This window comes from Typha latifolia, chromosome 5 (genome assembly GCF_019914945.1).
Source record: "Typha latifolia isolate L0001 chromosome 5, TyphaL0001v2, whole genome shotgun sequence".
Lineage (NCBI taxonomy): Eukaryota > Viridiplantae > Streptophyta > Magnoliopsida > Poales > Typhaceae > Typha > Typha latifolia.
The window spans coordinates 5,635,414-5,648,089 of record NC_133090.1 but is presented as its reverse complement, the minus strand read 5'-3'; positions in this window follow the sequence as shown (position 1 = coordinate 5,648,089).

Here is a 12,676-nt window from a genome sequence, read left to right as displayed (position 1 = left end):
TCATCGACCAAAAAAATAACTAAATAGCCACGTACCAGCGGAAGACCCTTTATGAAATCCATAGAAATGTCTTCCCAAACACGATCCGGTATAGGTAAAGGCTGAATTAATCCGGTCGGTTTCAATGTGGTTGCCTTTGACAGACTTCGCAAGCACGGGCAAAACTCCTGACATCCCGCCTCAATCCTAGTCACGTGCAACTCTGAGATATCCTCCTATACGTCCTCAAGACACCCTCATGACCAGCCTCTAGAGTTTGGTGGAAGTGCTCCAACAATTTCTGCCGTAATCCATCATTTGCAGGCACCCGAATGCATCTGTAGTCCAGCAGCAAACTACCTCGATTCTCCAACTCTAGATGGCGCTCTGGATCATCCAACACCTCCTGTAACAATCTTAAAACATCTAGGTCAGATGTACATGCATACCTTAGCTCATCAAGAAAAGAAAAAGTGGGAGAAGAATAGGCTGCAAGCTCGGCAGTGTCGGGTTGGCGTGATAGTGCATCCGTCGCTCTATTTTCCGTTCCTTTCTTGTGCTGAATTTCATAATCATACCTCAGCAATTTTGTGACCCATCTCTGTTGTGCCGGAGTGTGAATATGCTGTCCCATAAAATATGGAAGGCTCCTTTGATCGATTCGGATAATGAATCGCCTACCAATTAAATAAGGCCTCCACTTTATCACAACATACAGAATTGCCAACATCTCTCTCGTAAATCGATAATTGCTGAGATTTTTGTGATAAATCTTTGCTAATAAATGCTATGGGACGTCCTCCTTACATTAGTACAGCTCCTATGCCATCTCTCGATGCATCACATTCCACAATGAACTCTTTGGTGAAATCCGGTAGCGCTAAAACGGGCGCAATCGTCATTGCTATTTTTAGTTTTTCAAAGGCTATAGTTGGCTTTATCTGTCCATCTAAAAGAGTCCTTCAACAAAGAAGTGAGAGGAGCAGCGTTCTTACCATACCCGGCAATGAAGCAGCGATAATATCTAGTCAGCCCCAAAAATTCTCACAATCCTGTGGTAGTAGTAGGTATTGGCCAAGCGGTCATGCATGCTACCTTTTGAGGATCCGCCGTTACACCTTCCGCTGAGATGATGTGGCCTAAATACTCCACTTGTAGTACTCCCCATAGGCACTTTGACTTCTTGATCTTTAGCTGATTTTGCTTCAACAAATTCAGCACATCCTCCAAATGCCGCCAATGCTCCAATTTAGTTCTACTATACACCAAAATATCGTCAAAAAATACCAAGACATAACTTCGCAGAAGAGACAAAAAAATTTTATTCATGAGGCCTTTAAAAATAGCTGGAGCATTGGTAAGACAAAAGGGCATCACCCGAAACTCGTAGTGCCCGTTTGGCGTTTGAAATGCAGTTTTATGCACATTCGTCGGGTGAACTCCAATTTGATGGTACCCGACCCTCAAGTCAAGCTTACTGAATATGGTCGCCCCTACAAGCTCGTCCAATAGCTCCTCTATGACCAGAATGGGATACCGATCCTTAACGGTGATAGCATCTAGTGCCAGGTAGTCGACACAAAAATGCCATGTCCCGTCCTTCTTTCGCACCAATAGCACGGGCAATAAGTAAGAGCTATGACTTGGTTGTATGAGGCTTTGCCCCAACATCTCGGCAACCATCTTGGAAATAACTTCTTTTTGCACATGTGAGTACCGATATGGCCTCATGCTTGTCGGTGTAGCCCCAGGTATAATCTCTATGCAATGGTTCACCATTCGCCTTGGTGGTAACTCCTTTGGTTCCTTAAACAGTCTAGTAAATTTATCTAATAAATTAGACAACTCTATGTTAGTATCTGGACTCATTTGAGGCTCATCTCTTGCTGGTCCTAACTAAAGAAGATAGGCCAAATCACTCGTACAAAGCAGCCCCACCATCGGCTGCATCGCAGGAATCGGTAGAGAACGAACGCCATCTAGCCGTACATCTTTGTTTCCTTGTTTAAATTTCATCCACATGCTCCATAAATTAAATATGACGGGTCCCAAACTCTATAACCACTGAGTGCCAAGGACAATGTTCGCTCCTCACAGCGCTAACGGATACAAGTCCACAATGATATCGTGTTCTTGCACTCATATACCGACCCGACGACACACGCTCTCTGCCCGAAGCTTCGTGCCATCTCCTATAGCAACATCAAACCCCGTGGTCGGTTTAGCGTCCAAGCCTAATCTCCTCACTAACCTCTCATCTAGAAAGTTGTGTGTACCCCCCGAATCAATAAGGATGTGCACACAATGCTTTCTAACGAGTCTGTCTATCCGTAACGTCCTCGGCGCGGAAGTACCCGAATATGCATGCATCAATATTTCAGCTTGGATATCTTCCTCTACACCCTCCTCCATGGCCTCCTCAAGGACCTCCTCTAAACACTCTCCATCAACAATGACCTCATCGTCCTCCTCGAGACCATTGATGAGCATCACACTCTCGATCGATTTGGAACACTGATGACCGGGGGTGAAACGTTCATCACATCGAAAGCAAAGGCCCTGCGCTCTTCGCTCCTCCACTTGGGTAGGTGTGAGAGTTTGAACGGGGGGTCTTCTACCTCCTCTAACATCCGAAGAAGGTCTCAAAGGTGGTCGTGGTCTAGTACTAACAGTGGTTATCCTTGAAACCGCAGAATTTTCAGCTGGTGTTCTAGGTGCAAACCGCCCATCTCGGTTGCTCCAACTCGTTTTCGCTGCAATCTTGGGAGCCTTATGCTTTTGCTCCATCCTCACGGCCTTCTCAAATGCCTCCTCAAAAGTGGTAGGACAAAGAGCATGAATATCCGTCTGTATCTCCTCTCGCAGCCCTAAAATGAATGTGCTCATCAATGTCGGTTCGGGCCAAGGTGGCTCACAACGACTACTAACTCTTTCAAATTCTACTTGGTACTCCAATACGGTCGTGCTCTAAACCATCTTGCTTAATGTAGCAACAAAATCTTCATATGCCACTGTCCCAAATCTGCGTGTAATCCTCCTACAAAAGTTATCCCAACTAGTAAATCCTCCACCACAAATAACCGATCGATACCAATACGATGTTGTTCCTTGGAGTTGAAAGCTTGCCATCTGGACCTTTGTGTCCTCCGCTGTACCTTGACAATCAAAGTATTGCTCCACTTGAAACACCGAATCCGTTGGATCACCGTCTTGAAATTTTGGAAATCCAAGCGTGCGATTCTCCCCCGAATAACATTGTCGGGGTTGCGAAAAATCCTTGGTTTAGGTCCAAACCTTTGTGCATGTTGATTTCCTTCTCTAAATCCTCAAGCTTGGCCATCATCATCTCCGAAGGGATCAACCTCATCCTCAAAGTATCAATCCTCCTCATCGACGAAGCGCACCAGTGCTGCTCGCCTTTCGGGTTCCACCATCGCTAGTCTTAGGTTTTGTAACGGAGATGGGGGATGATGTGTATGTAACAACCCAACCTTAAAAAAAACATTTTTGCATGGCACGATGTGGCCAGCCATAATGTGGACGGCCTCGTGCCATGCTACTAGCGCGGGCTAGGGGTGCCACACACTCCCAACCGCTGGCCCGGCCAACCAGACCGGGCCAGCTAGCTCCGGTGGGCCCATCGACGCCGCACCGGCATCCCTACCGCCTCTCTCTCTCCCCCTTTATATTTCTCTCTCTCTCTCACTCTCTGCTCTCTCTTTCCCGAACTCTCTTCCTCTCTCTCTCTAACTACTACCGCCACCGCCTAACCGGCCTGTCGATTGGTGCTACCTCCCGTGGAATCGCCGCCACCACCGGTGAGGTCTCTCACTTCCCCTCTTTCCTTTTCTCTCCCTCTCTCTCCCCCCCTCTAATTTTCTTGCTTTGGGCTCAAGCTCGTCGGAGCCAAGCCGCCGACGAGAGGTCGGTAGCTGGCTAGCTGCCGGTGCCCTACCCGCCGGCCTGAGTCCGCACCTCCCTTCCCTCCTCCTTTCTTCTTCTTCTTCTTCTTCTTCTTCTTCTTCTTCTTCTTCTTCTTCTTCTTCTTCTTTCTTTCGTTCTTTCTTTCTTTTTCTTCTTCTTCCTCGGCTTCTTCACCTTCTTTTTCTACACAGTGCTGGGCTCGGCCCAACACTGTAGCAGGTAGTGCTGGGCCGAGCCCAGCACTGATGGCAGTGTACTAATTAATTAATTAGTTATTTATTTATTTTATTGATGTTATTTATTTAGGTTTTTCCTTCTTAATTAATGCAAATAGATAATTTAGACATTAATTATTTTAATAATAATATATATTCTTCAATATGATTAGTATTAATTATAATTTGTATAATCAATGATTAATTAGGTATTAATATAAGTAATACTCATATTTCTTTATTTATTTATTTATATCTCTATTAGATTAATATATAGATTTGTAAATTATAATTATCAAATTTATATACTAATATTTTTATGAGATACATTTTAAATAATTCTAATAATTTATTATACATTATTATTTTGTAACAAATAAAATAATCAGCTTATGTATTTATTTATTATTTTATAAAGTAATGACTACATAGTCCCTAATTAATCAAGATATAATTTAATTATAATTAGGTTTTTATCTATATTTTTATTTTTATTTATAATTAAAAATCTAGCTAGTTATAAAAATTAGTAGAAATTCTAAATTGTAATAAATTACATATTTTACTCGAACGGATTATAATCAGATAAACAACTAACTTTATGTTAAATATTTTTAGATCTCGAACCATTTATTTGAGACCCCGTGGACCTTGCTAGTGATGTGTGACGGTTGATTGATGGATGTGAGGGACACATGTGTTGGGTTTTCTGATCAAAGGTGAGTAGTCTTCTCCCTTAGATGCCTTTATCAAATTATGATTTATTATATATTATGTACATACATGTTTTCGCCTCCAACATGATTATGACTTTATCTAGAGATGGTTTCAGTTGAGCATATTTTATCATGCATTTGATTTGGCTGATCTAGGATATGAGTACATTGGTGATATATAGAGATGATTAGAGATGACTATACTATTATAGTTTTATATCGAGATGATTTCTATCGTGAGTATGCATGTGATAAACTAGAAGGAGTATGCATGTGTTAGATATATGGTTGGAGACTGCATTGCATTATTTTCCTTTTGACTTCCTTACCACCTAAATTCTTGATATGCATAACTTGTTATAGTACTGGATATATGTACACGTGATCTATCATATAGAAGGAAATACATAAATCTCATTGATAGGAAAGTTGATAGAAAAAGCATGAGGGTACTCGAGTTGGCGCCAGGGTTAGGGGTGCCTAGAGTAATGATTATGATTGCTGATAGGTGATATCTCGTGGCCCATGTCCGAGTTCAGTTAAATCATTGCGCATAGACAATCGGACACCTACCGTTCGCTAGGGCATGCGTGTGGTGAGTTACCCTCATGTGACTTTTATTAATTGGTGGGGGTACCCGATCTAGATAGATTTTGATATACCCTTAGCATATGGCAGAGTATGATTATGACTGAGATACCCCTAGCGTATGGCAGGGTATGCTTTGAGCCTACGGGTAGGATGTTGAGATCGGGTACTGGGTGTTGACTGTCCACAGTGGTCTAGTATGATGATATTATATCGAGATGTCGGTGATGATCGTGATATTGAGAACTACATATGATTTTATTCTTATCTAAATACCTGATTATCAAATGATCAATTTACATCGTATATGGTTACATTTGATATCATAACATGGTCATAGATGACATGTATCATGTGTCATATTTGAGTGAGAGTTATGATGATACTATGGCATGGAGATTTGTTTACTTATTGTCGAGGATTATATGCTTTTATCAGTTATGACATATTATATACATTTCAATTATATATTGTTGAGGTTACATTCATATTCTCATTTATAACATAATGCTCTTTCGATTCATATTATTTCAGTACATGATTTACTCTTTGTTTGGCTTCACTGATTCGGGGTAAGGTCTATTAACTGAGCCTTTTGCTCATGACTCTCTTTATTTCTTTTCTAACCCTCACAGATATTATTGTACGTTATACCAGCTTGAGATATCCTAATGAGATATTTTAGAGTAAAGATGAGGTGAGATATAAACGTGAGGTGGTATAGGAGCTAGTTTAACTAGATATTAAGTTGTATCGTTGTTTGTTATATTTGTACATTATTATATCAGACGATGATTTGTATAGCACATGTCAGAATATAGTGCACTCGTGTATTAGTTGTTTAGTAGTATCTTGATGGTTTGTTGTGGCCTGTGTGGGTGCTGCTAGATTAGGTAGTGATCTAGTGTATATTATTGTGGGCTTAGATATTCATATGTTAACATATTTATTTGGTTGATAATATGATTCGGTTGGTGTTGGATTATGTGAGCATGAATAGATTAGTAGATATTATTTGATGATGTTCTGATTATATGTGCACAGGAGCGTATGTTTGTGTGACGGGCCTCGCCCGTCCTATCGCGTGCGTCGAGCATGCCGTGTGGGCACGTGGGCATGCAAGTGCCCGTGTCGGGCGGGAGCTTTACAGTGTAGGCATAGGTAAAAGAGGATCATTGACACTAACATGTCGCACCTGGACCTGTGGGGTATCGGTTCAGTGTGGTCCCACCACTGGTCCTTGAGGCACCGATCTTCGTCGAGGAGATGACGAAGCAAATCGGTTCATAACATATTCCTTCAAAGCATTATGATCATTTTGCATTACGTCAACTCTACGCAACAATATTTGGAACATGCCCCTAAGTTCATCCGCCAAGCCCATATTCACACCCATAGACGTTGGTTGACTCGGTCGTGCTGTGGTTGCTCCCAAGGAATCGTCCTCACGGTTAGGGTTATCGTGGATTGAGTCTTCCCTTGTCGGTGTGCTCTCCATTGCTCTTCTTGTTGATGTTTAGAACATATTCCTTCAAAGTATTATGATCATTCTACATTGCATCAACTCTATGCAGCAATGTTTGGAACATGCCCCTAAGTTCATCCGCCAAGCTAATATTCACACCCATAGACGTTGGTTGACTCGGTCCTGCTGTGGTCACTCCCAAGGAATCGGCCTCACGGTTAGGGTTATCGTGGATTGACTCTTCCCTTGTCGGTGTGCTCTCCATTGGTATCCTTGTTGATGTTTGGAACATATTCCTTCAAAGCATTATGATCATTCTGCATTTTGTCAACTCTATGCAGTAATGTTTGGAACATGCCCCTAAGTTCATCCACCAAGCCCATATTTACACCCATAGACGTTGGTTGACTCGGTCCTGCCATGATCGCTCCTAAGGAATCGGCCTCACGGTTAGGGTTATCATGGATTGAGTCTTCTCTTGTCGGTGTGCTCTCCATTGGTCTCCTTATTGATGTCATCTTCCTTGTTTCTACCATTAACGGAGGTTTGAGGTTTGACTGACTCTGATACCAATGATATGGTCTACGGAACGATCTCTTTCAAGATCTAAATTTATTGTATGAAGCAGTCCGTGCAACCGAGAAAAAATATTCACCAAATATTCTTCCTTAGTTAGAAAATTACGAAAACTCCGTCATGTACGTTTTTTTGTATGGCGGATAATGGTGGTGGTGATGACGAGTGGAGTGAAAGTTAGGGTTATGGATGATAATGGAGATGACGGTGGATGGGTGATGTTGTTTAAGAGATTAAGACGAAGGGAAAGAAGTGGTCGAGATCCCAAAGAAGAGGGAGGACTCGACAAACAATGGAGATTAGAAGTTAAGAGAGACCTTGCCAACGGTAGAAGTGGTAGGTTGGTAAAGAGGGAGGAGGGAGATTAGGGTAGAGAGAAGATAGAGAGGCAAGAAACTAATAATCTAATAGCATAATGATATTGGCTGCTATCCACACCTTTATAGAGGCTAGCCAACGAGCCCCAATAACAATAACAAACTCTAATTCTAGTGGAATCTTGCCGATCATGTTCGAATGCACCCGATCGCATTCAAACGCACGAAAAATGTTTTTTGTCGATGCGAATGTGATGTAGGCGTTCAAATGCGGTGTCCGAACGCACCCAACCGCGTTCGAACGTGCATTTCATGTTCTCTATTTTGCAAACTTGATCGCGTTCGAATGCACCCAACCGCGTTCGAACGTGCGTTTCATGTTCTCTATTTTGCGAACTTGATGCAAGCATTCGCAAGAACGTTCCAACGCGACCCCTTCCGCATTCGAACATGACCTACATGAATTTTATTTTAATAAAAATAAATAACTAATACAATAAAAAAAAAGATTCTAATAAGGTGTATCAATATCATTAGCATGTATATTATAAATATTAGTTTAAATACATGTTGGCCTTGGCTTCGTATGTTATTGGAGAAATCTAACCCTCTTACAGTGAAGGCTAGTAGGAACTCCACATCGAGATAAAAGAGTTATTTAACATGCCTTGTCACTTGATAGATGTCTAAGGCCTTGTTAGGTTAGTGCATGTTTGACTAAGAAAAAAAAAATCATCTTAGGTAATTCTAATTATTTGATTGTATTCTAGTCACCCTTGTGATTTGCTAGCTTGTTCCAGCTAGCCGAAAGATAGTAGTTACTAATTAAATGATATTTACAAACTTGCTAAGTTGAATTCCCTACTCATCAATAGTTAAAAAGGGAGTTTTTAACTATTTTAAATCAGCCCCTAATTTTTTTACACGTATAATTTATTTGAAAATTTAAAATATGATATTATGAGTATTTGGAAATTGTTGACTCAATCAGCAACTTTCAAATATAAATCGTTAATTGGATTAACGATTTATATGAAAAATTTTAAATCTTCTTAAAAGTTTGCTAAATCTCAAGTAGAAACTTTTATATAGATCATTGTTTGGTTCAGTGACTTCTAAATATAAATCACTGACTGGATCAACAACTTATATAAATTTTTTTATATTATAGTTGGCAATTTTTTTGAAGAATTTATATAAATCATTAATCCAATCAATGACTCTTATATTTAATCTGACTGAATCAACAACTTATATTCGGAAGTTGCTGACAAAGTCATGATTTTTAAATATACAATAGTTTCGTATTTAAATTTTAAAGGGTTCTAGACAATAAAATAAATATTTAGAATAGTAAAACGGACATTAGGAATGATCTGAAGAACTTTTCAAATGAATAGAGTAACATGTGGCATCGCTTGACATATCAAATGTGCAAAGATGACAAGATGCTTCCTCGATCTATAAGAATTGTATACTGAATGCCTTTCCAAGTGTGTCCTTTGTTTTTCTCAATTTGAATTGGATATTTTATGTAGCAAGTTTGTAACCCAACAACATGGCTATATTGATGTCACATTTCAGGGTGGAGTGAGTAGACAGGATCCTATGTTTTCTCCCTAGCTCTGCTAGGGTTTTTCCCCACTCGTGGTCTTCCCTCTCTTTCAGTTTTTCCCCAACTCGATTAGCTGTGTCATCTCATTCCCTGTCCCTTGCCACCTCTCAAAACCTCTCCCTTCCAATCCTTTTCCCCGCAGCTCCCATGGTATCTCCAGATGAGGAGTTACTAAGGAGTTTCTCTGCTCTTCTCTTTGAAAACAAAATGGCTATTTCTATCACCCTTAATGAGGACAACATTCTCTAGAATAGGAACCCCAATCTTTGTTTAATCAGCAAGTTGATCTCCGACAGACCCTTCAATGTCGGTGGACTCAAAAGTGCCCTGTTGAAAGCTTGGAATACTGAGGGAGCTATAGAATTTGTTGAAGTAGGAAAGAACCTATTTCTGCTTGAGTTTGAGATGTTGATAGACAAGTGGAGGATCTGGTTCGGAGCTCCCTGGTCCTTCAATAGAGACTTGTTTGTTTTGGCGGAGTTTCAACCTAACCTAGCTGCTAGCAAATGGACATTCTCCTAAAGCGAGTTCTGGGTCTAGTTCCATGGTCTACCCATGGAATACCTTTCAAAATCCACTACTCTTGTTCTCACTGCCTCTATTGGCACTCATGTAGGAACCAACATCCTGGATGCTTCTAAATGGTCCCGGTTTATCAGATCCAGAATCGCCGTAGATATATCAAAACCCTTGGTCTCAACTCTCTTAGTTACCCTGATTGATGGAGTAGCTCTAGACGTCCAAGTGAGATATGAAAAGCTACTAAGGCTGTGCTCCATCTGTGGAAAGATTGGCCACAAGATCGGCGAAAGTCTGGATAAAAGCTCTCAAGAATCTAAAATCCTTCGCGATTATCTTCCACATATGCAGGAGCGACTTCTGTCTTTGCTAACGGCAAGAGTTCCCAGTCTCTGTGCCCCATCTTACACCTCGGAAGTTTTGCTCGCTAGTCGTCCCATCATGAGCTGTCCTCACTGTCGGAGTTCTTAGAGTTCGCCCCCCCGCCCCCGGCGAAGAAAGACGAGTACTATGCCACCATGCACATCTCTAGAAGTCCCATCCACACCTTCTGAGCTGTCGCTCTCTCGCCAACAATGAAGAGACTGTCAGACTTGGGCCCCATAGCCGAGCCCAACCCCATCCAGGTCAACCTGGCCACTTCCAGCTTGCCCGGTTGTGTGTCGAAGCAGCCCACTCTTGCTATCTCTCTCTCACCTGACACTGATAAGACTGCCAAACTGTACTCGGTCAGAATTGATGTGCAACACTCAATCCGGGGGGTTGACTTGCATAGATTTCCCTCTCAACCCTTCGCTGATAAGTCTATCCCATCTGCTGCATTAAATGCCTCCCATGCTACCGTTCCAAGTTCTCTGACCCATGTAAAAAATCCCACAGACAACCCTCCCGGCTCCCAAAACCAATCTCTCACTCCACCCCCACAAAGTATGTAAAACTAAACCCAAGCCCTGATCTAAATTATACTATCACACAATCTCCAAAGCACACCTCCCAACTAGTTAGCACCTCTCAAATAGACCTCACACATCTCCTCTCAATCCCTGCCCAAAAGCATAGCCTCAGCCCCACAAGTAAAAGAAAGGTCTTGCTGGAGGCTACTAATGGAATGAAGCGCTATAGTCCTTATGAGATGGAAGGGAAAATCACTTCAGGAACTAAAGATGGCAAGACAGCACAGCCAAACTCTACACTCTGAAAGGCGGCGAATAGGGACTCGCTGCCTAGCTCATTTAGCGACAGTTCACTATATGCGCAATTTCCTCCTTAGTTCTAAAGCCAATATTGCTTTCATTTATGAAACAAAATGCAATGAAAGCAAAGCGAATGCCATCATTGATTCTCTACCCCTCAGCAGTAGGTGTGTTATTAGCTCTTCAGGATATTCCAGAGGTCTTTGGCTTCTCTGGGATGAAGCCACTCACATTGAAATTTTGGAGACGAATGATCATTTCATTTTTGCTAACATCATTGAAGATAACCCCAGCCTTCGAAGGACGCTCTGCGGGGTTTATGGTGACCCTTATGGTTCAGACGATTGTCTTGTGGGCTCACATAGCTTAGCTCTCTAAACACGTCTCTCTCCCTCTCTACTGCCTTGGAGACTCTTGTGGTCTCACATAGCATAGCTCTCTAAACACGTTTCGCTCCCTCTCTATTGCCTTGGAGACTTCAACTCAGTGATGAGCCCGATGGAGAAGGAGGGCGGTCTAACCACCAGCTCCCCTAAGATGAAAAGATTCGTTCAGCGGATTAATGATGCCGGTCTAATTGACTTCGGCTTTGTAGGGCTTGCCTACACTTGGACCAACAGAAGATTCGGTGGGGAAATTGATATGATTCGGACTTCACTAAGGACTTCTCGAGCATGGATACACTTTAGAGGTGTCTTCTATTCTTGTTTTAGTGTTTATTTCATAGAAAAAGAAGTTTTCTGTATGTCGCATTCGAACATTGATGGAGTGCGTTCGAATGCGCTTGTGAACACCTGCATTAGGTTCGCAAAAACAAAGAACACCAAATGTGTATTCAAATGCGATCGGGCACGTTCGAATGCAAATTGAGTGCGTTTGAACGCACTTGTGAACGCCTGCATCAGGTTCGCAAATACAGAGAACGCAAAATGTGGCTTACACCACCTCCTTTTGTAACCACGGCGAGTCGGCAATTAGGAAGAAATCGCGTATGGCCTCCAGCGACCTTCCACCATTCTCCTCAGTCAATTGACAGTCGACCACAACAGCGTCGTCATCAGCGATATCGTTCCAGCTCTCCGCCGAGCTACAACTCGAAGGAGAAGGACACAATCTTCCACCCACAGCAGCACCGACCGTTAACAGCCCCATAAAGACCTCGTGGGCTATTGCTTTTCTCACCCAGACGGCCAAAAGCTTCCTGTCATGGCTACGACTAAATGAAAAAGGAGATGAAGATTTTGTTTTTGTCAACCTCAGCCGTTCGCAATAGTCAACCGCCGCCACCCCAAGAGGGACCTCACCGGCAGCTATTTTTGTATTCCAGATGGCCGAAGGCTCCTTGTCGTAGTTGCAACAGGACAGAGAAGAAGGACCTAAATATTTCATTTTTTGGGCCAACTTTGGCCTTCCATCACTGCTAACCGCCACGACACCGCCGAAAACCCTACTAGAGCAATTACTAGAGGTGGTCACTGCTCAGCCATGGCTGCCATGTGCCAAGGAAACTCCTATGGCAACGGCTGCTGGAGATGAAATTCTGGGAGAAATATTAGGATTTCAAATTTT